At 50.1% G+C, this 25,651-nt stretch overlaps 1 long non-coding RNA gene across 2 annotated transcripts in view; it reads left to right on the top strand.

Moving 5' to 3' along the window:
• Positions 1-6,105: 6,105 nt before the first annotated feature.
• Positions 6,106-25,651, top strand: part of LOC117202617 (uncharacterized) — a 29,290-nt gene continuing 9,744 nt past the window's right edge. The window contains exons 1-4 of one of the 2 annotated variants that reach the window (XR_007479039.1): positions 6,106-6,141; positions 17,438-17,569; positions 22,875-23,010; positions 23,364-24,506. This is a non-coding gene — a long non-coding RNA (uncharacterized LOC117202617). Of the gene's footprint in view, positions 6,142-17,437; positions 17,570-22,874; positions 23,011-23,363; positions 24,507-25,651 lie in introns of those variants that run through there. The other variant, XR_007479038.1, reaches the window with a different exon arrangement.

Below are 25,651 nucleotides of genomic sequence, written 5' to 3'. Positions count from 1 at the left end.
TATTTTATTTTATATAATTAAAGAGTACTTAAAAGAACTTAACAAACAGTATCCACATTTAGAAGATTTCTCGATCTTCCAGAGTCTCTCCTAGGTCCTGGCTCAGTCACCTCCCGCAGAGCTCAGCAGTTTGACCCAATGTAAGGTGATGTGGGAAGGATTCAGGACTGGATGTTGGGAGACCTTCCTGTTCCAAGGTCTTTAATAGTTTTATCATTTGACCCTGGACAAGTCACTTCCCAGCTCTGAGGCTCAGTTTCCACACAGGTACTGAATTGTTATCTATCCTGTGTTAGCCATCTGCTTCCAAGGGACCATTTTCTGTGCAGAAGTCTCATCAGAAAAGACCTATAGGTGGAGCCCATGGAGACACCCTCCTCCGTAGCAACATCGCCTACCGCAGCTTTATCTCCTGTGCTATCCTTCGCTGGCTATGGCCCTACCCTAGTATTGGAACCTGGAAAACCAAGGATGCTCTCTGTGGGGTCTAGGGCCTTGCTGCCTTCGAATTTTACAGAAAAGATACCTTGTTTTCTCAAGTCTTACGGAGTTACCTGCCCAAACTTTCAGTTATGCACATCCAAGGATGCCTCTACTCTGGGCTCTCTGCCTTCCCAGCTCCCTGGGGACTTTGTGGCCTGTGTGATGGGGCAGCTGGGAGCCTGGACAGGGCAGGGAATGATGGGAGCACCCTGACTGCCCAGGATCAAGCTCTGCTGTGTGACTTTAGGTCAACCACTTTCTAAGCTTCCTTTATTATTGATAAAATAGGAATTGTGGTAGATACTTTGTAATGTCCTGTTAAGAGCAAATGAGATAATGAGGATGAAAAGGAGACTGCAGGCTTTAAAGTGCTGGGCATAATAAGAGATCCACGTGGTGCTGGCACTGAAGGAAGCACTCTGGCCTCCGAGGGGTAGGGCAGCCCCCTTGCAGCCATCAGCTTGTTCTGGGAGAACTTAGAGCCTCCCCCAAGCAGCTCCTCCCCCATCCCGCAGAACTCTCCCTTACAGTTAATTCACCTAATTTAAAGACTGCTGGATCAGGCAAGGAATTTATCAGGCAAGGAAGGAGAGGAAAGCCTGGTGCCATTTGGCTCCCTGTACATTTGTCCTTTCAAATCCTTGTAGATAATTCCATTTCTGCGTTAGGAGCAAGACCGGGATTTTGCATAAGAAGGAGGGACAGGGGGAGGAAAGGGGGAGAGAAAGAGGGAGACAAGGGATGAGGCCAGAGGCTGACAGAGAGCTGAGGCTGTCCAGGCCTAGGGTGGAGCTGTTAATGGCTCTGTTGGGCAGGAGAGGCCATGGCAGTGGCAAGAAGCAGCCGAGACGGAGTGGGAGAGGCTGGAGGGGGGCACTGCCTGGCTGAGTGGGTGGCTTGCTGAAAAGGTCAGGGGATGCCAGGCAACCCCAGAGTCCAGGAGGCTCAGGCTGCCCTGGAGCCAGCTTCGACACGCCACTCCCTGCACAGAAGTCACTGTAAACCTCGGCACCGCTTCTCAGGAGACTCTGCCCCGTTTGCAGGGGAAGTGGAGGGGATGGTGGCAGAGGCCTGACCAGGAATTTTTCTAGGAGGATCCAGCCCATCCTGACAGGGAAGGCATAATGTCCAGGGCAAGGGAGTGGGGACTGGGGGCATGAGGAGAGGAAAAGGATCGAGGAGAAATGCACAGAGTGCGAAGGGTGGGGTGACACCTACTGTATGGTGGATGCCATTTATGAGCAGAAAATTATAACTCCGAGAGGTTCTGTCCAAGGTTATTATCAATTGCACCTTATGATGGAAGAAACTGTGTCTTGGAGAAATTTAGTGCGAGCGAGTAGGGTAGGCTGAGGCTCCGAGGGTGGGAGATGAGTGGGCTCAGCACAGACAGGCTGGAGCAGGCAGGGGCAGGGCAAGCTGAGCGGGGCAGATGGGGGGCATGGATGAGAAATTCTACACAAAGAAAAAACACTGTCCTCTGTGTGGCTGCATTCATGTGTTCATGTACCTAGCAGCATGGGCATGCCAAGGAATAAGGCACCCTTGGGGACCAGTTCAAAGGGGAAGGCAGATAAGCACAAGAGCACGTGGATAAATACAATGCAATGTAGTGAGTCAGCGCTGGGAGGGGAGGTGTGTGCATTGCACTGTGGGAATCCCAGGTGAAAGCTATTGATTAGTTTCTCTGCTGATGGGACAGGTGCCAGGAAAAGCTTCACAGAGGAGGTGGAATTGCTCCCACAGAGAGTTGAGAGATTGATTTCTAGGGTGTTGATATAGGTCAGTTATCTTCCAGAAGAAAGGAGTGTCTGCCCTGTGCGTCAATATGTTATCAGACACAATTCTCATAATGGCTCTTGTGAGTCATTATTCTTACCCCCATTTCACAGAGGGAAATACTGAAGCTAACAAGAAAATATGGATTGTGTCTTTCCCACCTCTATCCACTGTCTGAGAAGGTTCATGTTCATGGGTCTTCTTGCCCAAGGGGACATTGTTTTCCCACAGAGGGACTGTAGCAACCAAGAAAATTATCAGCACCTTGGACAGGGCCAAGGGCCCAGTCATGGTCCAAGACTCAGTTATCAGCTGATGTAATCCAGGGCCATGGCCAGTACCTTTCCAAAACCCAGGAACCATGGAGCGGACACTGTCATTTCTAAGATGATGTAATTTACTGTACCAATGCATCTGAGCTCACAGACCACTGGGCTGGTCTGTGGCTACTGTGTTTGGAAACAGGTCTGCTCAAGCAGAGGGGATTACAAAATGTGCTTCTGGGAATTCCCTGGCGGTTCAGTGGTTAGGACTCAGTGCTTTCACTGCCGGGGGCCTGGGTTCAATCCCTGGTCGGGGAATAAGATCCTGCAAGCCACACGGCGTGGCCGGAAAAAAAAAAAAAAGTGTTTCTGAGGGGCTCCAGGCCATTTTGTCCCCATTCTCCCAAAGACATACTACCTTTGAGAGTCTGAGATAGCTTAAAAGACCCCGTAAAATGCAAATATATTAGCTGAGAGGAGAGTGCCGTAGGTTAGGTACCTCTTGGAAGGGGAATTGGAAAGATCTGGAGCGAGGCCACCGACCAGGGAGGGTGGGCTGGGGGTATGCCAGAGTAACAGGACCTGTAGCATCTGAGGAGCAGCATGGGAGGACCCGCTGAAGACAACATCATGATTTTGCCTCTGGAAAAATTTGCTGGAGTCAGGGTGGGATGCAAATCTTGGTCAGTGAATTCCCCATTCCTGGGAAATCTGTACATGGGAGGGGTCACAGACATACATAGACATGCAAGGAGACACCAGGACAGAGGAAGACACGGGTACCTATACACATCACTAATATGCCCAGAAATGTATGGAGGGCTTATTTGCACTTTTATCCACATACGTGGTGTTGGCTGGTCATCACAGGATGGTCTCTGAAGGCCAAGAATGATGATGATTTTCAGCTTTCTAGGTCTTATGTACTATCTCTTTTGATCCCTCCTAAAAATTCTATGAAGTAGAAAATATTCTTTCCATTTCTCAATTGAGAAAACTGAGGCACGAGTAGGGTTGAACAACTTGCCCAAGGTTGTACTGTTAGTAGGAACACAGCTGGGACTTGGGGGCCCCAGGTCTTTTAATTCCATGTCAAGAGTCTCTTCTATTGCACCTCAGATGAGGCCAGTAGTCCCAGCAGCCCTGCCCCTATGGCCCAGAACAATTTCTCGGGGCACGTGGAGAGTCAGGCCAATGGGAGTCTGGTCAATGCATTCAGGAGGATTTCTCTAAAGAGGACAGGTCTTGGGGAAGGTAGACTTGCCTTTGAACGTTGGTACTTCCTCTTGTAGCTGTGTGATCTTGGACAAATTCATCAGCTTCTCTGAGCCAACATTTCCTCAACTGCAAAATGGGAATAACAAAATCTACCCCACAAATTGTATGAAATAAGAGGAAACATATGCATGACCTAACACAGCACACAGAGTTACAGAGGACTGTTTACACTGAATGTCCAGGACCTGTCCTATTCCCCAAGGGATGAGGTCTACCAGGCAGGTGGTGATGAGGGGTAGTGTGAGTGCCTCCCCTGGGAGTAGTGTCAGTGGAGAAGAGGTGGCAAAGGGACTTTGGAGGGGCTTTCCTGATGTGGGAGCTTGACTCCTTTCAGACCTCGGGGACCTCAGTCCCTTGAGACGCAGAGCAGGGCCTCATGGAATTATATCACCTGGGCTGAGGCCAGCTCTCGCAGGCAGTGACCAGAGCTTGCAGGGGGTGGTCTGATGGGGTTTTGTGCCTGGAACCCCAGGGTAGGCAAAGGGACCCCACAGATTCTGCTTGGGGCTCTGCCTGCAGCTTCCTACTGTCAGCAGGCAAGACACAGGACGGCTGCATAGGCACTGGTGCATGTGAGGTGATTACCCCTTTAATGTTTAATGTGCTGAAAAACCATTAGACCCAGAAAAGGACAAGTTCTCAGTGGGTAACTTTAATTATTGTTAAGGCTCGGTCACGCCTGCTTATTAGCAATTATGCATGGCATCTTCCGGGGTGCTACAGGCCTTCCCCCTTTTCTTCCTTTTCCCGGGGAGAGCAGGTCTATGGACTGCTGCCTTCAGGTGCCTGGAAAGGCAGCACCAGCCACACGGGTGGTTCCTGTTGCTCCCCTCTGTAGCCTGGACTTGCTTAGGACCAAAGAGCGCCAACTGCTTCTTCTCAGAGGGGAAGAGAGGGAAGGGCCTTCCAGCAAAATTGGGAGAGCCCGAGGGGTGCTAAGTGCACAGCGCGATGCCTGTTACAAAGTACTTTTGCTTCTATTACTTCTTTCCTTCTATCACCATCTCCATTTTACAGATAAGGAAAGTGAGCCTTAGAAAGGTTAAGTAATAGCAGGCACCTCTTAGCATGTCTTCCTGGCATGCATCCCCTTCTTAGAGAACAGCCCACTGAAACCTTGGGCCTGACTGCCATGAAACTACCACATGCCCTCCTTCCACCCCTCCCCTCACTCTGCCTCCATAGTTGCCGGGACCAGGCTGGAGTCCTGACTCAAGCTGGGCCACTCAGAGGCTCTTTCCTGGAAATGGAGAGGTGGGACACAGTTTGTTGGATGCTCGACATGGGAAATAATGGAGAACCAGGAACCTGGATGGACCAGTTAGAATCATAAACAAAGAAAGGCAGTGTCTAGGGAGAGACACTAGAACTAGATTCACAGAGGCAGAGGGAGAGGGAGAGTGGGAGAGAGAATATGAATATGAAGCCACAGAAAAGAAAATGTGAAGTGACAGAAGACACAAAAATCATCCCTGGGGCTTCCCTGGTGGCGCGGTGGTTGAGAGTCCGCCTGCCGATGCAGGGGACACGGGTTCGTGCCCCAGTCTGGGAAGATCCCACATGCCGCGGAGCAGCTGGGCCCATGAGCCATGGCCTCTGGACCTGTGCTCTGCAACGGGAGAGGCCACAGCAGTGAGAGGCCTGCGTACCGCAAAAAAAAAAAAAAAAAAATTTATCCCTGATTCTTTACTCTCTGCTTCCTTGCAAGGCCTGGCTGTACTTCCTCCCCTCTGGTTCCCTCTGTATCCTTCTGATAAAATCCCCTCACTTGCTTGAGGTAGTTTCCTATCCCATGTCCCTTAGTAAGCTCAGACAGAGCTATTTGAGGCCAGCCCTGGTGGTCAGCTGGAGATTAGAGGGCTTTAGTGTCCATTCAGACTACAGGGGCCAGCTGGGTTCGTGGAGAACTGTGGGTGCAGCTCTGATTCCAGGCTAGAAAAGGGGGCAGAGATGAGGTAGCATCTTACCACAGACCACCAGCAATGTCCTTCATCCCCTGAAGAATCTTCCTGAAGGTCCCCCTCTCTCTCCTACCATACTTTGTCCAACCCAGGAGTCCCTAACACTAGGCTACGCTCAGGCGAATGGCTGAGTGATGCCATGTGCTGGCAGCCCTGCCTTCCCTGATTTTTAAGAAGGGAAGGGGGAAAAAACAGAAGAGAAAAAGTGAACATGAGTAATGGGCCTAGAAGGAGGCATACAGCATAAACTGAATAATAACGTGTCAGAAACTACAAGATGTATTTTTTTTATTTTCCAGTGGAGTTTCCATTGCACTAATCCATCACTGTAGAGCAGGAAAGATTATGCTTCCCCCAAAAAACTCTGGGAGATAAATGTGAGTAAATTAGAGTTTATTATATTATTTGGGGTGATATAATTTCCAAGTGGGCCCTTATTAAATTACTTCCTTTGGGGCTGACACCTCCTGCCTGGGTCTGTGTACTTTTTTTTTTTTTTTTTTTTGCGGTACACGGGCCTCTCACTGTTGTGGCCTCTCCTGTTGCGGAGCACAGGCTCCGGACGCGCAGGCTCAGCGGCCATGGCTCACGGGCCCAGCCGCTCTGCGGCATGTGGGATCTTCCCAGACCGGGGCACGAACCCGTGTCCCCTGCGTCGGCAGGCGGACTCTCAACCACTGCACCACCAGGGAAGCCCTGGGTCTGTGTACTTTTGCTTCACTTCCCTGTCTGAAGCTGCTTTGTATTTTAATGTCTCTTGTCATTTTTTGGTGGCGGTGGGGTGCCACTGGAGAGAGCTGAAAGGGAGTGCTGAGTCACTGCTGCTGGTCTGAGTTTCTTCCTTGCTGGCCTTCCTATGATCGCGGAACCATAGCTTCATAAAACATCTATGCTGGGAAAAATGTAGGAATACCCAGCCTACGCCCTCATTTCACAGATGGGCAAACTGGGCCCAAGGAAGAAAAGTGAGTTGCTTCAGGTCACACAGTGGGTAGGGACAGAGTCGAGACTGGCACCTCATGTGCTCACTCCCAGGCTGCTGCTCATTCTTTGCCTGGCATCCTTCTTGTGCCTATCAGTCTTTTTGGCTAAGGGCAGCTTCAAGTCCAACAGCAGAACTCCTATGCAATTTAGGAGTCTTGGTTGTCTACTACAAGATCTTCCCAGTGACCCAAAAGGAGATGTGAGAGAAGACCTGTGGTCTGGTTTTGGTTTGACCACAGAAAGGCTGTGTGAGCTTAGGCAAGTGACTTCACCTCTCTGAGCCTTTATAGTTAAATATAGCATCTTCATAGTAAAAAGGCTTGGAACAGTTTAGTGGTTTTCAGCTTATGTTTTTAGTAGTGGAACTGCATTTTAGAACCTTATTTGGAACTCTAACACGTGAAAGAGTTAAAAGAGGACTTACTCTCATTGCAGAAGAGAATTGGAGGTTTGATGGCCCTACCCTCTGTTTCCCTCCATCTTCCCCCACCTGGTTTGAAACTACTGGTCCTGTTACTGAACTCAGGTCTGGCTGTTCACCACTCAAAAGTCAATAGCAGAGAGGCAAGTGTTGGTAGAAAGGAAAGGTTGCTTTATTTTGGAAGCTGGCAACTGGGGGAGAAGGCATTCTTGTGTCTAAAGGCCAACTCCCCCAGCTGATCCTGGGGCAAGAGCTTTTAAAGGGGAGTTTCAGGGGTGCATATGCAGAGGGAGGGGGCACTGTGCAGAGCAGCACAGTCAGCTCCGACAATCATCTTGAAGTTAGTCATGCAGTGGGTCTGATCAGCATCATCTTGATTGTTTATTTATTTATTTTAGCATTTTTTTTAGCATTAAAAAATATTTTTATTGGCGTATAATTGCTTTACAATGTTGTGTTAGTTTCTGCTGTACAACAAAGTGAATCGGCTATATGTATACGTATATCCGCGTATCCCCTCCCTCTTGAGCCTCCCTCCCACCCTCCCTATCCCACCCCTCTAGGTGGTCACAAAGCATGGAGCTGATCGCCCTGTGCTATGCGGCAGCTTCCCACTTGATTGTTTAGAGTGCATTTGACCTTCAGTTCCAGGGTCAGTTTGTTCCCCTTTCTCTGCGGCCAGTTCTTGGAATTGTGGCAGCTTATGTCATGGCTGTAGTACGGTCATCATGCAGTTAACTTCTTTCACTCAGTGGGGTTCAGTATCTACAGGACAGCTCAAAGTCTATGGCTCAGAGTATTATCTATAGCTCTTGAGGAGGAACTAAAGGTCCCTTGACTTTGCTTAATGACTAAACTATTGTTATTTGGTCTTCTTTGCTGTCCTTTGCTTCTGCGTTTTCTCACTTCTCTGACTAAACTTATTCTTTGGTTAAAGTTTTTCTACAGACAAGAGGCAGGCAGAAGGTGTGGGTTGGGGGAGCGGTGGCTCTGTCCTGGGAAGGCCCCATAGGTCCTGCTTTGTTTTAGGCCCAGCTTCAGCATCTGACCCTGATTTCACCCTGCAAGGCCCTCCTGGCATTCTCACCAGGTCTCGCCCAATCTCCACAGATGAATGCCAAGGTCTCTTCCAGCCCTGAGAGTCTCTGATCACACTCCAGAAGACCCATCCACACAGCCTTGTTCTCTTGGTCCAGCAGGTGTAATTCCATGGAACGCAGCCTGCTGGTTCCTACTTGGTTTTGCCATTTACCAGCTATGTGATCTTGGGCAAGTTATTATTGTCATTTTTAATCTCTCGGAGTCTTTCCCATCGTCTCTACAATGGGATAATAATAATTTTGACCTCATAAGGCAATGAGATTTAAATGACTATATATATATATATATATATATATATATATATATATATATATATATAAAGCACTTTACGTAGCATGCTGTAAATTAGTGATTATGATTTTCATTATGAATACTACCACCTCGGTGTTTTTTTAATGAGGCTTATATAAGGGCTTATTAACGTACACAATAGATGCTTAACAAATGGGAAAATGGTAGCTGTCATTTTTGTTAGCTATTATGGTAATAGGCAACATGGGGAGCCAGTGGTGAATACATTCTCGTCCTCACTCTCAAGGGGACTCCTGAGCTCTGTTCCCCACCCGGACATGGGCACAAACGCTGCCCCGACTCGGGTCTGGACTGTGGGCGAGCCTGGAGGAGAAAGTCGGGGATCAGCACGGCTTCAGAGAGGAGGTGGATTGCTCTTCTCTGGCTGCAGAATAGATCACACAAGCCGAGCCATTTAAAACAACACCCATAAATTCATAGAGACGGAAAGTGGAAAGGTGGTTGCCAGGGACTGCGGGGAGGGGGAATCGGGAGTTATTGTGCAATGGGCGCAGAGTTTCTGTTTGCAAGACGGAAAGTGATTTGGAGATGGGCGGCACAACAGTGTAAATGTACTTAACACCACTGAACTGTACATCAGAAAGTGGCCAAGATGGTACATTTTATGCTGTGTGTATCTTACCGCAATTAAAAAAACGATGAAAAAAACCCCCCACCATAATTCCCTTCCCCCACCCACCTATTTATGATTCCCCTGATCTGGACGTCAGAAGCCCAGCCTGGCTCAGAGTATCCACAAGGCTGAACTCACGGTGCTGGCCGGGCTGTGTTCTCATACGGAGGCTTTAGGAGAAAATCCACTTCTCAGCTCATTCAGGTTATTGGCAGTTGTAGGACCAAGGCCCCCGCTTCCTTGCTGCTGATTGGCTGGTGGTCACTTTCAGCTCCCAGGGGCTGCTCTTTGGTCCAGTCCATGCGGCCTCTTCCACCGTCAAGCCAGCAGCTCGTGCTTCCCACCTCTCTTACTTCCCTCCTGGGATGAGCTGGAGATGCTCTACTTTTACAGGGCTTGGTGTTAGGTTAGGCCACCCGAATAATCTCTGTATTTTAAGGTCACTGCTTTGGAACTTGAAATACCTCAGCAAAATTCCTCATAGCAATACCTAGACTAGGGTTTGATTGAAATATCAAAGGGTGGGGAATCTTGGGGCTTATTTTAGAACTCCGTGTACCATGGGGGGTATCCTTAGAACGGGGATTGAAGGATAAACAGGATTTCCAAGGGTGAAGAAGGGCACTGCAGGTAGAGAGCCCAGAATGAGGAGTGTGAGTGTTTATGGGGTTGGAGGTGCTGTGACGAGAGGTGAGGTGGGGCTGGGGGGTGTGATGAGATGCTGAAGCTCCCCACTGAGCTGAGGGGAGGGGGAGGGCTCTGAGGGTGTTTAAGGATGGGAGGGACCACCTGGGGTGGTTTAGGTCAAGAGAGTGACCGAGTGCACCCCGGGGGCCCCGTTGCACCAGAGCAGTCCGGGAAAAAGCAAAAATGTTCTTCTCCTTTGCTCTGCGTAAGAGGAACTCGGTTCCTTTCTTCCTTCATTCCGTTATTCTTCACCCATTTAGTAAATATTATGGAGCCCCTACGATGTGCCAGACCTGTGCTGGATTCTGAGGACACAGTGGTGAACAAGATGGGCACCATCCCTCTCCTCTAACTGCCGCTTAGAGTCTGGAGAGGAGAGAGGAAGCGAAGGAGAGGTTCTTGTACGGAGGGGACTGCAGTGATAGGGAAGGTGTGGGGCTATGAGAGCCCGAAGGAGAGCATCTCATCCCAGGTCCTGGGTTAAAGTGGGTGGAGCTGGAGCCCCTTGCTGCCCCCCCCCAGGGGTCCGAAGGTGGAGGAGTGACAGAGGCCCCATGACAGGCCATCCAGGGGGCATCCTTCTGCCTTCTCCAGGTGGAGGCCTGGCCTGGCACTGGGAGGAGGCAGGATTGGCTAGAGATGCGCAGCTCTGGGGAAAAGGGGAGGCAGAAGGAAGTACAACTGTTTGATCAGAGTCTGGCCCCTGGGAAAGAGCTAAGTGTCTTTTTGCTGGCAGCCACAGCAAAAGCTGCAATCATTAGGATGTGGCATTTTGCATTAAAATTGTTCCCATCAGCCAGTGACATTTTCTTGTTCCTTCTGGTCAGGAGACCTTTCGTTGCCACAGATTCAGATGACTCAGGCGTCAGGATTTCTTTCCCTCTGGAGGAGAAACCCAGTCCAGTCACCCTGGGGTGGGCATTCATGTTAGTGGAGGTTAAAGAAGCCGATGAACGGGTGAGCACGGCGAGGACTAAGAGGTGTGCGTGAGGATGAGGAAGGGGACAAAGGTGTGCGTCTGTGTTCTGGGCACATCCGAGTCATCTGGTGTCCACGAGGGTGGCCAGCCCTGGGGGTCGGGCCCTGCACGTGTGCCCTGCAAGTGCGTTCCTTACTGCAGAGAGGAAGATCCACACTTGGGTCCGTGTGTGAGTGTGGGCACAGAGCAAAGAAGTGATCAGGTGTGTGTGGGAGTGTGTGCACACGTGTGCGCAGGCAGGCACCCATCAGTGCCTGGGTGTGTAGGGGCTGCAGGTTGATAGCTGGTCTGTCTGAGGTGTGGGTGGTAGTTGACCCATCCCTCTGCTCATCCCCACCTACTCACTGTCTTCCCATCCCGTTACTGGGTACCACCCAGCTTGACCAACCCCGGCTGTCAAGCCCCAAACCCAGCAGTCCTTTCCTTCCCTTTCACCCCAAGTTCAAATTTCTCCTCTTCAGATAGACATTTTATGACCACGAAAGCCAGAACTGCTCCCTCGCCCCCTCCACAAGCAGCACAAACTTCCTTACTTTTACAGCATTATCTCTGATGGAAATTATCTTGCTGTGTGTTTGTTTATAAGGATGGTCTCCTTCTACCCCCTGCAGAGTGCAGCTCCCTGAGGGCAGGGCGGGTCTTGTTCACTCCTGTACACCCAGTACAGTGTGCAGCAGGCACTTGCTAAGGGCTCGGTGGAACGAGTGAGGATTTGCTTCTTTGTGCTGCCCAAAGGCTGACTTAGGTCTCGGTGGTGGGTGGGTATTGCTTCAAAGCAAAAACACAGACTCAGAACAAATTGGCGTGGGAGGGGATGAGTTCCTTATCATGGAAAGCATTCAAATAGAGACTGAATGAATGCTGTTAGCTTTGCACACTTATGGGTTCCCATACTGTGGGACACAAGGGTCGTCGAGGACAGGTCCCACTTTACCTCCCCAGCCTCGCTGTTCTCCGTGTCGTGCTCTCTCATGCCTCCTGTCCGCACATGCTGCTGTTGTGACCTGGGGGACCTTGCTTCTCTCCTTGACTGGAAACTCATTCTCATCCTTCCAGCTCTATGAAGTCATCTTCAGTTCCCTATGCAGAACCAAGTCCCCCTTTATCCCTGGGCCCCTCCTGTGGGCCTCATAGCTCTGATCACTTGGCATGTTTGCTTGTGTACCTCCGTTACAGACCCAAACCTCTCGCAGACAGGGGTGTAGCTTGCCCAGGGCCTAGCATGGGGGCGCCCTGGTGCTCAATAGACGCTTGGTAACTGTTTGTAGCAGGCACGTGATGTGCGGTCCAGCAGGAAGGTGAAATGTGCAGTTCCAATAACAGGATCTTCTGCTCCCTCCCACTCCCCTCAGCCCCCCTGATTCTGCGGCCACCAGAGGTTAGTCCTTTCCGGTGACTCTGGGGCTAAGCCTGAGAGCCTCTGATACCCGCAGGGGAAGGCATTAAATAGGTGCTTGGGGCACCTCCCCCAGGCCTGGGCCACTGGGCAGAGGGACTCGGGACTCAGGCCACTCAGGAGCTGGCAAAGCTCCTCCCGCATAGTGCCCAGACAGATTGTTCTGGGGAGACTCCAAGAAGAGACAACACTTTCTGAGAGGACAGGACTGGGTGAGGATGAAAGGGGAGCCCCAGAGATCCCCATTCTCAGTTAATGTTCTACCAGAGATACAGAGAATGGGGGCGAGAGCAGGGGCCGGGGCTCTCGGGGTAGGTCAGCTTGGGCTGGTCCACGCTGAGCGCTCAGGGCAGCTCTGGCCACCCGAGGTGGGATGCGGTCTTGGGGCTGGGCTGTTGGGGTACACGTTGACAGCAGAGAGCCTGGGGAACGTGCCCAGGGTCAGCATTCGGAATGCTGAATGCGGAAGCCGTGGCCTCTAGGCTGGCTCTGCCACTTCCTAAGCACACAACCTTGGGCGAGTCTCAAATTCATTCAAGCCTCAGTTTTCTCATCTGCAAAAGGGGATTCTGGGGATTGAGCACTGTGCTGTGCTCTGTCTCACTTAATCTTCATGGCAACTCTGTGAGGTAAGCACTGTCACATTTCCCATTTTACAGATGAAGAAACTGAGGCCTAGGACCAAGAATTCGCACCTAGCTGCGCGTTAGTCATGCCCTTAGCCAGTGCTGGGATTTGTGCTGTGCTGTCTCTCTGTAAAGCCCGTGTCCTCTGCCACTCCTCCAATTGCAATTCCTGCCAGGCCTGGTTCCCAGCATCAATGTGAAGATCCAAGGAGATCACAGCTGACCACAAGGTGTGAGGGGCTCAGCAGGGTTCACGTGTGAGACCATGGCTGTGTGGCTCACGGCCGCTTCTCCCCGGCCCACTTCTCTCCCCGGCCCAGCTCCTGTAGGCCATCCCTGGGGGCAGGCGGAGGCCACTGCCCTCTCTGCCTGCTTCTGCCACCGCTAAACTTTACACTGGGCTCTGTCATTAGCCCAAACAACAAGCTCCCTGTTTAACTAGCCCTGTCCAAATTTGCTCGGCGTAAGCAGGAGCCCCATGGTAAGTAAACGGTTTTCTGTTGATATTTGAGCACAAATGAAGAGGCAGCGAGCAAGCCCATTAATAACCGAGGAGATGATTGTGTTTGCACAAGGCCTGTTTACAGCGTGTCAACTGCCCAGGCAGGGCCCGCCTCCTTATTGATTTCCCGATAAGCCGCTAGGCACTCTTGTTCTCAGCCCTGGCGGGGGCATCCTCTGCACAGTCCGAGGGTTGGATCTCCTTTCCCTGCAGAGGCACTCAGCCTGGCTCTCGGGTGAGGGTGGGGTTTCATTCATTCTTCATTCATTTATTCAACATGCATGAATCCAGCATCTTTTATACATGGGCCACTCTGCCAATAGCTAAGTCCCTATCTTCATCTAGAAACAGAGCCTGCTCTTGAGCTTATGGGGGGCGGGTGGTGGCGGGGGGAGCTCAGTCCTTGATACCTCTGGGTAGACATGTGGTCAAAAGTTGAGTCTTTGTGGACCTCTGACCATGCACTGCATGGTACCCCATCACCGTAACACTGCCCATCAGGGTCCTCTACCCTCATTTCATCTTGAAATGACCAGCTGCCTCATCTATGATGGGAGATGGCCCTCTGGCTGGCCCTGGGGTGTGGCATCTCCCTTTACCACATTGTCTTTTAACCCTGAGATCCAACAGGTTCAACTTGGGGATTTCTGGCTTTGGATGGGATAGTTAGTGATGGAGAAGGCTTCAGGGTAGAGCTGGAGACTCTATCATCCTCCCCAGTGGAACCTTCCAGATCCTGAGCTTTCCAGGGATATGGCAAAGCAGATCCAGGGCGAGGGTTCTAGGAGGGCTGCCAGGAACCCCAGGCTGAGCCTGTTTGAGAATAATTTCTGGCCTGTTTTGCAGTGGACATCAGGATGACTAAGGCAGTATCCTATCTGATGAGCTCATGGTCTGGTAGAGGAGGTCAATCTGTAAACAAATAACCGAAGGAAAAAAATCATAAAATGTTGAGAAGCGTGAATCCAGGGCTGAGGGAGCAGAGAGGAAGGTGCTAAAAGGCATGGAGGACTTCCCAGAGGAGGTGACATTTGAGCAGTTTCCTTAAGACTGACTAGATGTTTGTAGAAGCCACAGTGACTGCTCCCACCGGTGGGGAAGGAAAAGAACAGAGTCTGCCACTGACTGCAGTCTTGCAAAGAGACCAAGACTTGTGTCTCTTGACCAGGTTTTTGGGGGAAGATTTTTGTCAGGGAGATCCTTGAGTCAGAATTGGGGGGCTGGGGAGAGATGCCCCTGGAAAAGCATCCTCCTGGACTGGGTGTTGGTGTCCACAGCTTTTCCCCCAGTAGAGTATTCCTGGGAAAAGATGAAGGAGGGTATGGGGATGGGAGTAAGGAGGCCCAGACTGTCATCCTAGCCCTGCCATTAACTGGGAGAAAGGGCCTCGCTTCCTGGAGTCTCCGTTTCCTGATCTGTAGAATGGAGCTGATCACACCTGCCTCTCCACAAGTGGAGAGGCAGCTGGGGAAGTAGAATAAAAGGCACTATAGAGAAAAGCAGCACAGCACCGAGAATGTCAGTACAGCAAGGAACACAACCCAAGCATCTGTATTTAACCTTGGTCCCTAGATAGAGACACACATCTCACACACTGTGGTCCCTTCTGCATCACACTGATCTCTTCTTGCTGCAGCCCAGGCAGCAGAGCCCATCAGCAAATAACTGAGAAGAAACTGTATTTGCAGGAGCCCAGGGCCAGATGCTGCTGCTGAGGACCAAGGAATTGAGTGAGAAGGATTGAGGTTGATGCCTGAGCTGGTCCTGAGGAAGCCAGCCTTGCATTCAATCTTATCTCCCAGGACACAGGGGTCCCTGGCAGGGCTGCTGGTGTGAATACCATGTTTCAGAGGACCCTGAGCTCCTGGGATGAAGGGGGAAATCCAGAGTTCCTCTGGGGACCTGGAAGAGTTCTGAGGAGTGAGAGTCTAGCCTCCTCCCTCAGTCTTTTATTCTGGCCCCAAACTACCTCCCTTTCCCTCTTCCATCTTCCAGTTCAGCAGAGGGGCAGCTCTTCTGCTGGGCTGAAACCCCCAGATCAGTGGGTGTCTTCAACCAGATTCTGATAGGGGGGAGAAGAGGAGGTACTGGCAACAATGATCTCCTTTTTACTATCCTCATTGCACACTGCCTTGTACTACTTATTGTCTGTCATTGAGAGCTGGAAAGAACCAACCCCATCAACTCTTGTCCTCTAGCCCCAGGTTAGCACAGCTGTATGAAATGGAAGGCTGTTTGATTATGTATCTGGACCTCTTTCCTGGGATGGAGACCTGTCTCTGTACTGGGCACTTGGCCTATATCCAGCAGAAGAAGAGGGCTTTGGTAAGAGAGAGCGAAAACAACAGAAACTCTGTTAGCAATAATCATGCATTTCAGTTACACCATGAATGATGATCAGTATCAGTGCAGTGGTCCCCAACCCTGGCTGCACTTCAGAATTACCTGGAGATTGAAGGTAGTGCCTGGACCTCACCCCAGACCACCCAGGCATTTTTGTTCTGAAAAAGCTGCCCGAGTAGTTTTGATTCATAGTGAAGGCTAAGACCTGTGGAGCTAGAGAAGCTTTCTCTTCTTGGGTATTGTTTCTGGGGGGCTGGTTCCTTCATCCTACATGCAAGACTTGCAGAATCTGAAGCCCCTTTTGATTTCCATCAAGGGGAAAACTGGATGGAAACTGCTGCCTGAGTTTCTCAGCCAGAGGTCAGAGGAAGAGGCAGCTGGACCCTGGGAGGGAAGAAGAGAGGCCCGAAGCCTGAGAGGGGCAGGGGAGCAGAAGGACAGAACCCCAGATGTCAGTCAAGGGGGACTTGGCACGGAGCAAAGGAGAGAACTACTTTGTACTCTCCTCTAGCGTGTGTGCTTTATTGCCTGATGAGAAAATTTCTTTCTTCTTTAAAAAAATTTATTTTGTCGTATAGTTATATACCATGTTGTGTTAATTTCTGCTGTACAGCAAAGTGATTCAGTTATACATATATATACATTCTTTTGCATATTCTTTTCCATTATGGCTTATCACAGATATTGAATATAGTTCCCTCTGCTATATGGTAGGACTTGTTGTTTATCCATTCTATATATAATAGTTTGCATCTGCTAATCCCGAACTCCCAATCCATCCCTCCCCCATTCCCCTCCCTCTTGCCAACCACAAGTCTGTTCTCTATGTCTGTGAGTCTGTTTCTGTTTCATAGATATGTTCATTTGTGTCATATTTTAGATTCCACATATGTGATATCATATGGTATTTGTCTTTCTCTGTCTGACTTGCTTCACTTAGTCTGATAATCTCTAGTTGCATCCACGTTGCAGCAAATGGCATTATTTCATTCTTTTTTATGGCTGAGTACTATTCCATTGTATATATTGTACCGCATCTTCTTTGTCCATTCATCTGTCGATGGACGTTTAGGTTGTTTCCGTGTAGAAGATTTATTTCTGATAATGGGTTGACCTTCCTGTGCTTCCAGGAAGAGCACAGTTAATGATAACAACTGGGGAGCTACCTTTTGGGGTAGCTGCATTGCGGATGAACGCCATTTGGCTGAGCTACTGTTTCCTAAATGCTGGACTTGAGGTGAAGTGGTGGAGATAGAGTCAGCATGAGCCATGAAATATCACTAGAAAGCCATAGGGACATGGACACCCACACTGAGACTGGAATTGCAACTGGGGAAGAAAGAATTGGATGAGCCAGGTGAAGAGCCAACTTCTCACTTAGGTGAGAGCACTAGAAAGAAAAGGCCTAAAAAATTCTTTCATGAAATTATTAGCTGGAAATTTTTTTTTTTTTTTTTTTTGTGGTACACGGGCCTCTCACTGTTGTGGCCTCTCTTGTTGCAGAGCACAGGCTCCGGACATGCAGACTCAGCGGCCATGGCTCACGGGCCCAGCCGCTCTGCGGCACGTGGGATCCTCCTGGGGACCGTGTCCCCTGCATCAGCAGGCGGACTCTCAACCACTGCGCCAGCAGGGAAGCCCCAGCTGGAAATTTTTAAAAAGAGTAGCTTCAGAGGACACCTAATTGAAGTTCTTTTTTTTTTTTGAAGGGGAGAAGAGGTCAGGGCAGAGATGCAGAAGCTCTGGCTCTCGCCCTGCACCACCATCTGAGGCCAGACCCTTAGGACTTGGCTGCTGATACAGGACTGGTTATTGAGAATCAGCCAGCTCTGCAATCACAGGTACTAACCCACTTTCTTCTGGAAACTGGAATATGAGAGAGAATGAGAGGAAAAGATCTGAGTCATAGTTCGAACCTTTACAGAAATAGCACAGGGTGGCCAACCTTGCATGTAGACGAAGCTGCTGTTTATGACACACAAAGAACTGATGAATGTGCCCCTCACAAGGGAGCTGTTCGTGGACAGAGCCATACAGACTGACGTGTCTTGCAGCTCTGGCTCACTGCCCTGAAACGAGCATATGGCAGTGTGGGAGGAATCGCTTTCTCTCTCGCTCAGCATTTTAACTGGGACCTGCAATATGGGAACTGCAGCTCTTTCAGTGACAGTGGTAAGAGTTGCTTCTGCTCTTCCTTCTGTGCTCTCAGTCGCTCCCTCTCTCCAAATGAGTTGATGAGATGGGAAGAGGGGCCTGGGCACCCTCCCTTCTCTCCTGTCAGGGCTGTCCTGTCTGCAAGGAGCCTGCATTCCTCTCTTCCTCAGTGGGGCAAAGGGAAAAGACTTGAGGTTCAGAGGGTAAAGTTCAATTCCAAGCAAAAGCATTAAGAGCCCAACTGTGGTGTAGATCCAAGCTATGCCTCCAACCCAGGCTTTGCAGCACTAAAGCTGGTGGTTCTTTCTGCTCCTATACAGGGAACTGATACTTGAGACAGGCAGCAAAGGATGGACACATCGGGTTGGGGAGGGAAAGCATTGCAGGAAGAGAAGGCAGCAGGCGCAAAGTGGGGAGGTACCCAGAGTGCTAGCAAACAAAGCTGAAAGGAGAGGCCGGGGCAGACCACAGAGGGCCTTGGAGGCCAAGCTGGGGGGTTTGAGCTTCACTGGACAGATATATGGGTAACCACTAATGTTTATGCCAAGACATGACAAATATCAGAATTGTGAGACTCTAAAAGCTTGGCTACCGATAGGATGGGAAGAACAGGGGAGAGTAAGGCATCACGAAGAACTCCAGGGTTTCAGATTCGGCTGCTAGGGAGATGTGGCGGCCTTCTGAGAAGCTGGGAAGTGAAGAGGAGGAACTGGGTGGGGTGGGGAAAAGACGATGGCTTTGGCGCCAGACATTGGGGTTTGACCTGTTATAAGGATAACCAGAGAGAAGGATCCAGAAGAACCCTCAAGAAGGGAGACTGGTTATTTGTAGTGAGGTAGATGGACCTAGAGTCTGTCATACAGAGTGCAGTAAGTCAGAAAGAGAAAAACAAATACCGTATGCTAACGCATATATATGGAATCTAAAAAAAAAAAAAGGTTCTGAAGAACCTAGGGGCAGAACAGGAATAAAGACGCAGATGTAGAGAATGGACTTGAGGACAGGGGGAGGGGGAATGGTAAGCTGGGATGAAGTGAGAGAGTGGCATGGACATATATACACTACCAAATGTAAAATAGCTAGCTAGTGGGAAGCAGCCACATAGCACAGGGAGATCAGCTCTGTGCTTTGTGACCACCTAGAGGGATGGGACAAGGAGGGTGGGAGGGAGATGCAAGAGGGAGGGGATATGGGGATATATGTATATGTATAGCTGATTCACTTTGTTATACAGCAGAAACTAACACACCATTGTAAAGCAATTATGCTCCAATAAAGATGTTAAAAATAAATAAGTAATAAAGAAGGGAGACTGGGGCTTTCTCAGGAGGTGAGGGGGCCTGGAGATTTAGACATAAGTCATCTTTACACACAAACAGACCACTGGGAGAAAGGGTGAGGTGAGAAAGCATGGCTGGAGGTAGAGCCAGTGGGAGCACACACGTGGGCTTGGTCGGGGAGGAGTTGTGAGAGGAGCCCCCAGCAAGCAGCAGTGCGGGACTGCTGAAATCAAGGGCTGGCAAGTTAAAGGTTGCGTACCCGGAACTGAGCTTAGGCAGAAGGGGGTTGTCCAGAGTGAGAAACGCCACTCAGAGGTCACGGAGGATGAGGACTGAGAACAGCTCGCTGGATGTGGTCACTGGGAGGCGATTAGTGGCCTCAGCCCTATTATAGCCTGGTTGGGGTGGGAGACAGACTATGGGAGTTTGAGGGGGCAAAGAGGTGGTGAGGAAGAGGAGGGGCTGGGGCAGACCCTGCCGTGGAGCTGGGAAGGGAAGGGGAGAGAGGAGCAGAGCTCAGGAACTCAAGGGAGAAGCAGTGCGGGGTAGCGTTTGGCATCTGTAGGATGATGTAGGAGTGGGAGGGTGGGGGAGGGGGGATGGCGTGGGGTGAGTAGCTTGTGGTTTCCTCACTGGAATCCCTCATGGGAGTGTGATGCCTCCTTTCTCCCAGCAGGAGGTGGGCAGCAGGCCACATGGCAGCAGTGGTAGGGACAGCAGCTACCTTAGCAAAGCTGGCTGGCTGCCTGGGTAGCTGATTGCATGATGGGTGTGAGGACGAGTCTCACTGGGGAGCAGCTGGGCTGGAGAAACAGACCTGTTTCTCTATGTCCATGAGTGGTGGCTTCATTCAGGGCTACTGGGAGGGGATTGTGTTCATTCCCTTTTATCCATGCACCCGTGTCCTTGCTACACACCCACCGTGAGGCAGTAATCACAGCTGCTCACCTGCTGTCAGTGCCTGCCCCACCTTTAATTCCCAAATTATAAAGAAGGTACCATGGACAGCTCCGAGGATGCTCAGAAAACCTGGTTGGGGGACGGGGTTAGCATGAGAGGGATGCAGCAATGTTCCTAATTCAAGTGGTCCGGGTCCCTCCCAGTTATACTGGGACATTCTCACATTGCCTTCAGAGTTATCCTTCAGACTCCTCTGGTTCCCACTGACTGAAGTTCAAGCTCCTCACACGGCCTGTGAGGGCCTTCACTGTGTTACCCCTGACCATCTTTTTTTTTTTTTTTTTTTTTTTTTTTTTTGCGGTACGCGGGCCTCTCACTGTTGTGGCCGCTCCTCCGGATGCGCAGGCTCAGTGGCCATGGCTCACGGGCCCAGCCACTCTGCGGCATGTGGGATCTTCCCGGACCGGGACACGAATTGGCAGGCAGACTCTCAACCACTGTGCCACCAGGGAAGCCCAACCCCTGACCATCTTTTCAACCTGATTTGGATTTTCCCTCTCACTCATGTCCCCGAGCACTCCAGCCTTGCCAGGCATCTCCTTGTTCTTTGAACATCTAGTTATGCTTTTGCAAATGCTGAGCCCAGTGCCTGGGATAACCTTCTCTCATCTCACCAATAACTCCTGCCCGTTGTTAAAGACGCAGCTCATAGGTCAACGCCTCTAGAAGCTTTCCTGGCTTACCCACGCCTTCCTTGGGTATCCTATCGTGGACACTGTTGGTAGTTTACCCTTTACTCATCTCTAAGTTTTAAAATTTATGACAGACCCTGATTTCAGTTGGGTACTCACCACTCTTCCACACAGTCCGTGGCTTTAGGGGAAGCTGACTCCTCATGACTCCTAAGCCTCAGAGGTGAGTCTGGTCTAAAATAAACCCAGTCCCCTTGCCCGTGGCTGGTTCAGGAATTGAGAGGGTACCCCACATTTGGGCCAGTAAGACACAAAAAGAGATAGACCAAGGACCTTCTGGAAGAGGTCTTCTTACTTCTAGAAGACAGCTACAAAAGAGAAAAATCTACCCTCTTGTGTGCTGCATGGCACTCAGTCTAGAAGAGATGGCTTGAACTGCCCCAGCTGATCTTGTCACCGGAATAAAGATGAAACCCAGACCGGGGAAAGCAAGGAGGAGAGGCGGAAAGGAGCTGGGCTCCCCGTCGCATCACGGAGCCCTTGAGGAAGCCAACTCTGGATCCTGCCTTAGTGCTGGACTTCCTGCTGCATAAGAGAATACATTTTCCTTTTTATTTAAGTCATCTTGAATGAGGATTTTTGTGACTTGCAGCCAAAAACATGCTAACTGACACAGTTCCAATAGTACTTTTGCACCCCTGTGAGATCATATCATATTCCAGGCTGCGAGAGTCTCAGAAGCAGACTGTCATATACGTAGCTCCATCCCCGGTTCCTAGCACTGTGCCTTGGAATACCAGTCCCTGTGTGGATTGAATGAGTGAATGCATGAACTCGAGCCTTACTTGGACTTACCCCTTAGGGCAGTGGTCCCTAACCTTTTTGGCACCAGGGACCGGTTTCGTGGAAGACAGTGTTTCCGTGGATGGAATGGGGCAATGGTTCAGGCGGTGATGCCAGCGATAGGGCACGATGGGGAGCGGCAGAGGAAGCTGCGCTCGCTCGCCTGCCGCTCACCATCTGCTATGCGGCCCGGTTCCTAACAGGCCGAGGATCGGTACCGGTCTGTGGCCAGGGGGTTGGGGACCCCTGCCTTAGGGTGTTCTGCCTTAGCGTCTGCTCTATTATCAATTCCCTCCCTCTTCCAAAAGTTGCAGGTCCTTCACAAGCATGCTGTCCCTACTCCCTTCTTGGCATGGGTGACACAGGACAGAGAAAATCCAGGCTCTGGGGGTTTGCTTGTTGCCACACAGGGTGCAGGTATCAGAACAGGGCCCATGGATTGGGACTTCTGGCTTCCAGACTGGCACCTACATGTGCCAGGACCTATGTTGAGGCTGTAGAGACAAATGACATGCAGTCCCTGCCTTCACAGGCCTTACTCTCCAGTCGGACAGAGACATGAGGAAACATAGGCATAGGGTCTGTACAGTTGCAGCTGGTGTGAACCACTGCATAAACCTGGGGCACATTTTAAAATCTGGTTGCCCGAGAGTACACCTTCCTGATTAGCAGTTAGTCTGAGGCCTCTCTCTTGATGTCCCCCCCAAACCCCTTGAATTGTCCAGTAATCCTGGTGGGATACTCAGTCCAAATAGGATTGCCCAGTCCAGATAGGACTGCACAGCCCACAGGCTCTTGTCCTTTGATCCTGAGGCCCCTGCCAGACCGCAGTGGGGCCCCAAACTTGGTCTTCAAACCTTCAGCACTCATGGATCAAACTCACATGCTCAGCCATTGTTATCAACACCAGAAGGAGAAACTGCCTGAGGATCTCTGGGTCTGGAGGAAGTTTTGCACCACCCACACGGTTTCCCCAAACCAGCCCTCTCCCAGGCACTTCTGTGTCCTTAACTTGGGCCTAGGTTACTCACCTGGACACCTGCTTATGGTAATCCTAAGATAATTCTAGTTTAGGGGACTGGATTTTACAGGCCATTAGTCCCGCCACAGATCTCCCTGATTCCTGAGTCTTGGGGAGCAGACATTAGGCAGTTCATCTATCTCTTTCCTCCCAAGAGGCACTGCTTTGTTACATAAATTGAGTGTCTGCCCCAGCAATCAAACGGTAAGGCAAATTTTGCTAAACCACTAAAACAAAACAATCCCCCCCAATACAGGTTTTGTTATATTCTGATCCTTCAAACGATGAACTCCTTCATACTTCATCTTTGCAAAAGTAACAGGATTCCTCAAGTGACCCTGGGCAGAACAAAGATCAGCTTCTCAAGGACAGAGCCTCATAAGGGAAACAAGGTTAGTAACAAGGGTGAGTGATGAGTCCCTTCCAGGGTGGGTGTGTGGAGCGAAGGGAGACAAAGGAGAAACACTTCAGAAAAGTGAGACCTTAGCAGGGACTGCTCTCCCCCAACTTTGTATCATGGAAAATGTTAAGCATACAGAGAAGCTGAAAGAAGATTCAGTGAACACTCCACCCACCACCTAGATTCTACTCTCACCATGTATTATACTTGTTTCATTACAAATTCATCCATTCATCTCTACATCCATCCATCAATTAGCTTTACTGATTAACAGCTTTGCTGTTAATTTTATTTATACCATAAAGCTCACCCATTGTAAGTGTGGAATTTCAATGATTTTTGAAGGTTAAGCAGTTGTGCAACTATCACCACAAGCCCCTTTTAGAACACTTCCACCAGCCCCAGAGTCCCTGCGTGCCTGTGTGCTGTCAATTACTGCTCCTTCCCTCGGGACAAGGCAACAACCAGTCTGCTTTCTGCCTCCGTGGGTTTGCCTTTTCTGGAAATTTCAGGTAAATAGAATCATACGATACATAGTCTTCTGTGTCTGGCTTCCTTCACTTAGCATAATATTGTTGACGTTCACTCTTGGTGTTCCATGTGACAGTAGTTTGTTTCTTCTGATTGCTGAGTTGTATTCCATTGGATGGATATACCACCGTTTGTTTATACATTGTCTGGTGATGGACATTGGGATTGTTTCCAGTTTGGGGCTATTATGAATCACGCCGCTGTGACCCTTCCTGTGCCAGCCTTTGTGTGGACATATGTTTTCTTTGCAAGGTTTTAAAGGCTAAGTAGGAGCTGACTAGGTCGTTAAAGCCAGAGGAAAACATCCTGGGCAGGATGCCCAATATGTGCAAAAGCTCAGAAAATGAACGTGCCTGGTATACACAGGGGATGATAGTAGTTCAGTACTGCAGGGAAAGAAAACTCTCTTTTCCGCTGCCCATTTTGGGTTCATTGCCTGGGGCCCTGAAAATTAGACTGACAGAAGACAGATTAAGGAGAAAAAAACAGAGTTTATTAGGTCATGCATAGACATGTGGAAGAACTCAGTGGTGAGTAACTCAAAGAGGTGGTCAGAACTGGGGCTTTTTTTTTTCTTTTTTGGGTGAAGTAGAAAAGAATAGCTTTATTGCTTTGCCAGGCAAAGAGCCACAGCAGGCTCATGCCCTCAAAACTGTGTCCCAACCTGGAAGGGGTAGTGAGGAGTTTTACAGTAATGGTTCAAAGAGGAGGGCGTGATCAGCTGGTGGACATTCTTCTGATTGGTTGGTGGGGAGGTAAGCGGGAGTCGGCATCGTCTGCCTTCTGGTTCCAACCATTCTGGGGTCCACCTGCTTGTGGGCAGCACACAGTTAACTTCTCCCACCTGGTGGGGTTCAGTATCTGGTTTCAGGACTTAATGAAGCTCAGGTTCTTGATGTCTCATTGCAGAAAGAATTCAGTGAGAGACAGAGCAATAGGTAAGAAGTGGATTTAGGGCTTCCCTGGTGGTGCAGTGGTTGAGAGTCCGCCTGCCAATGCAGGGGACACGGGTTCGTGCCCCGGTCCGGGAAGATCCCACATGCCGCGGAGCGGCTGGGCCCGTGAGCCATGGCCGCTGAGCCTGCGCGTCCGGAGCCTGTGCTCTGCCATGGGAGAGGCCACAGCAGTGAGAGGCCCACATACTGCAAAAAAAAAAAAAAGAAGTGGATTTATTTAGAGAGAAACACACTCCACAGACAGAGTGTGGGCTCTCTCAGAAGGTGAGAAAGGCCAGAACTGAGGCTTATATAGCATCCTGACAAGGAAGAATAAATTTGTAGAGACGTGATAAGAAAAGAAACAAGGGTTTAGGCCTTTAAAGGTGGTAAAACGTGGAAAGGTAAACATGTGGAGGAAACTAAAAGGAGATAAAAGTTGTTTTAGCAAGATTCTTTATGTTGATTCCTCTAGTGCCATGTCCGGGCTGATAAGAGTCTAGAGTTGTTTGCAGTGATTAAGAATCATCCTGTTCTTCCTGGTAGAGAAGAGGAGGCCAGAGAGTTCGCCTTGTGTCTGCTTTTTAAGAATTGCCTTCAGCTCAAAATAATCCTTATGCCAGAGTAGCATGTTTTGGGGTGGCATGCCCTGAACCCCTTCAGTGTCATGGGAGAGTGGGATAGAGAGGTAGGCAGGGGCTAGACCGCAAAGCCTAAGTAAGGCACTGTGCTGGGGAGAAAGGGGTGTTGCATCGTGTCTTGAAGGCTCCAAGAAACCTGGAGCAGTTTTAAAGGCAAGCCTATGGTTAGGTGTGCTTTGTAGAAAGGTCATAGGCTTGCAGCACAGAGAATAGGCCAGCTAGAAAGGTATTATAATTGATAGGTGAGAGAGTCAAGGTCCTAAACCTGGTCCTGGTTCAGGGTGGCGGTGAGTGAGTGTGAACTGGACTGAGACTCTGTACGTGTGTCCTTGGTGGGGGGAGGACTTGGGGTGTTGCAGGGGCAGCTGAGGGATTCAACCTTGCCCACAGCCCCACGAACACCCCTTCTCCAGTGAGGAGGCAGAGCAGCCTCCAGCTCTCCTAACTTACCTGTGTGTGGGGCTCTCAAGGTTAGCGCCATGGGGGTCAGCGCTGTTTCAATGTTGATTACAGAGACGGTGAGAGC

The sequence above is a fragment of the Orcinus orca genome, chromosome 8 (genome assembly GCF_937001465.1).
Source record: "Orcinus orca chromosome 8, mOrcOrc1.1, whole genome shotgun sequence".
NCBI classification, from domain to species: domain Eukaryota; kingdom Metazoa; phylum Chordata; class Mammalia; order Artiodactyla; family Delphinidae; genus Orcinus; species Orcinus orca.
The sequence above is the reverse complement of the archived record's forward strand: the minus strand, read 5'-3'. Positions and strand labels throughout refer to the sequence as shown.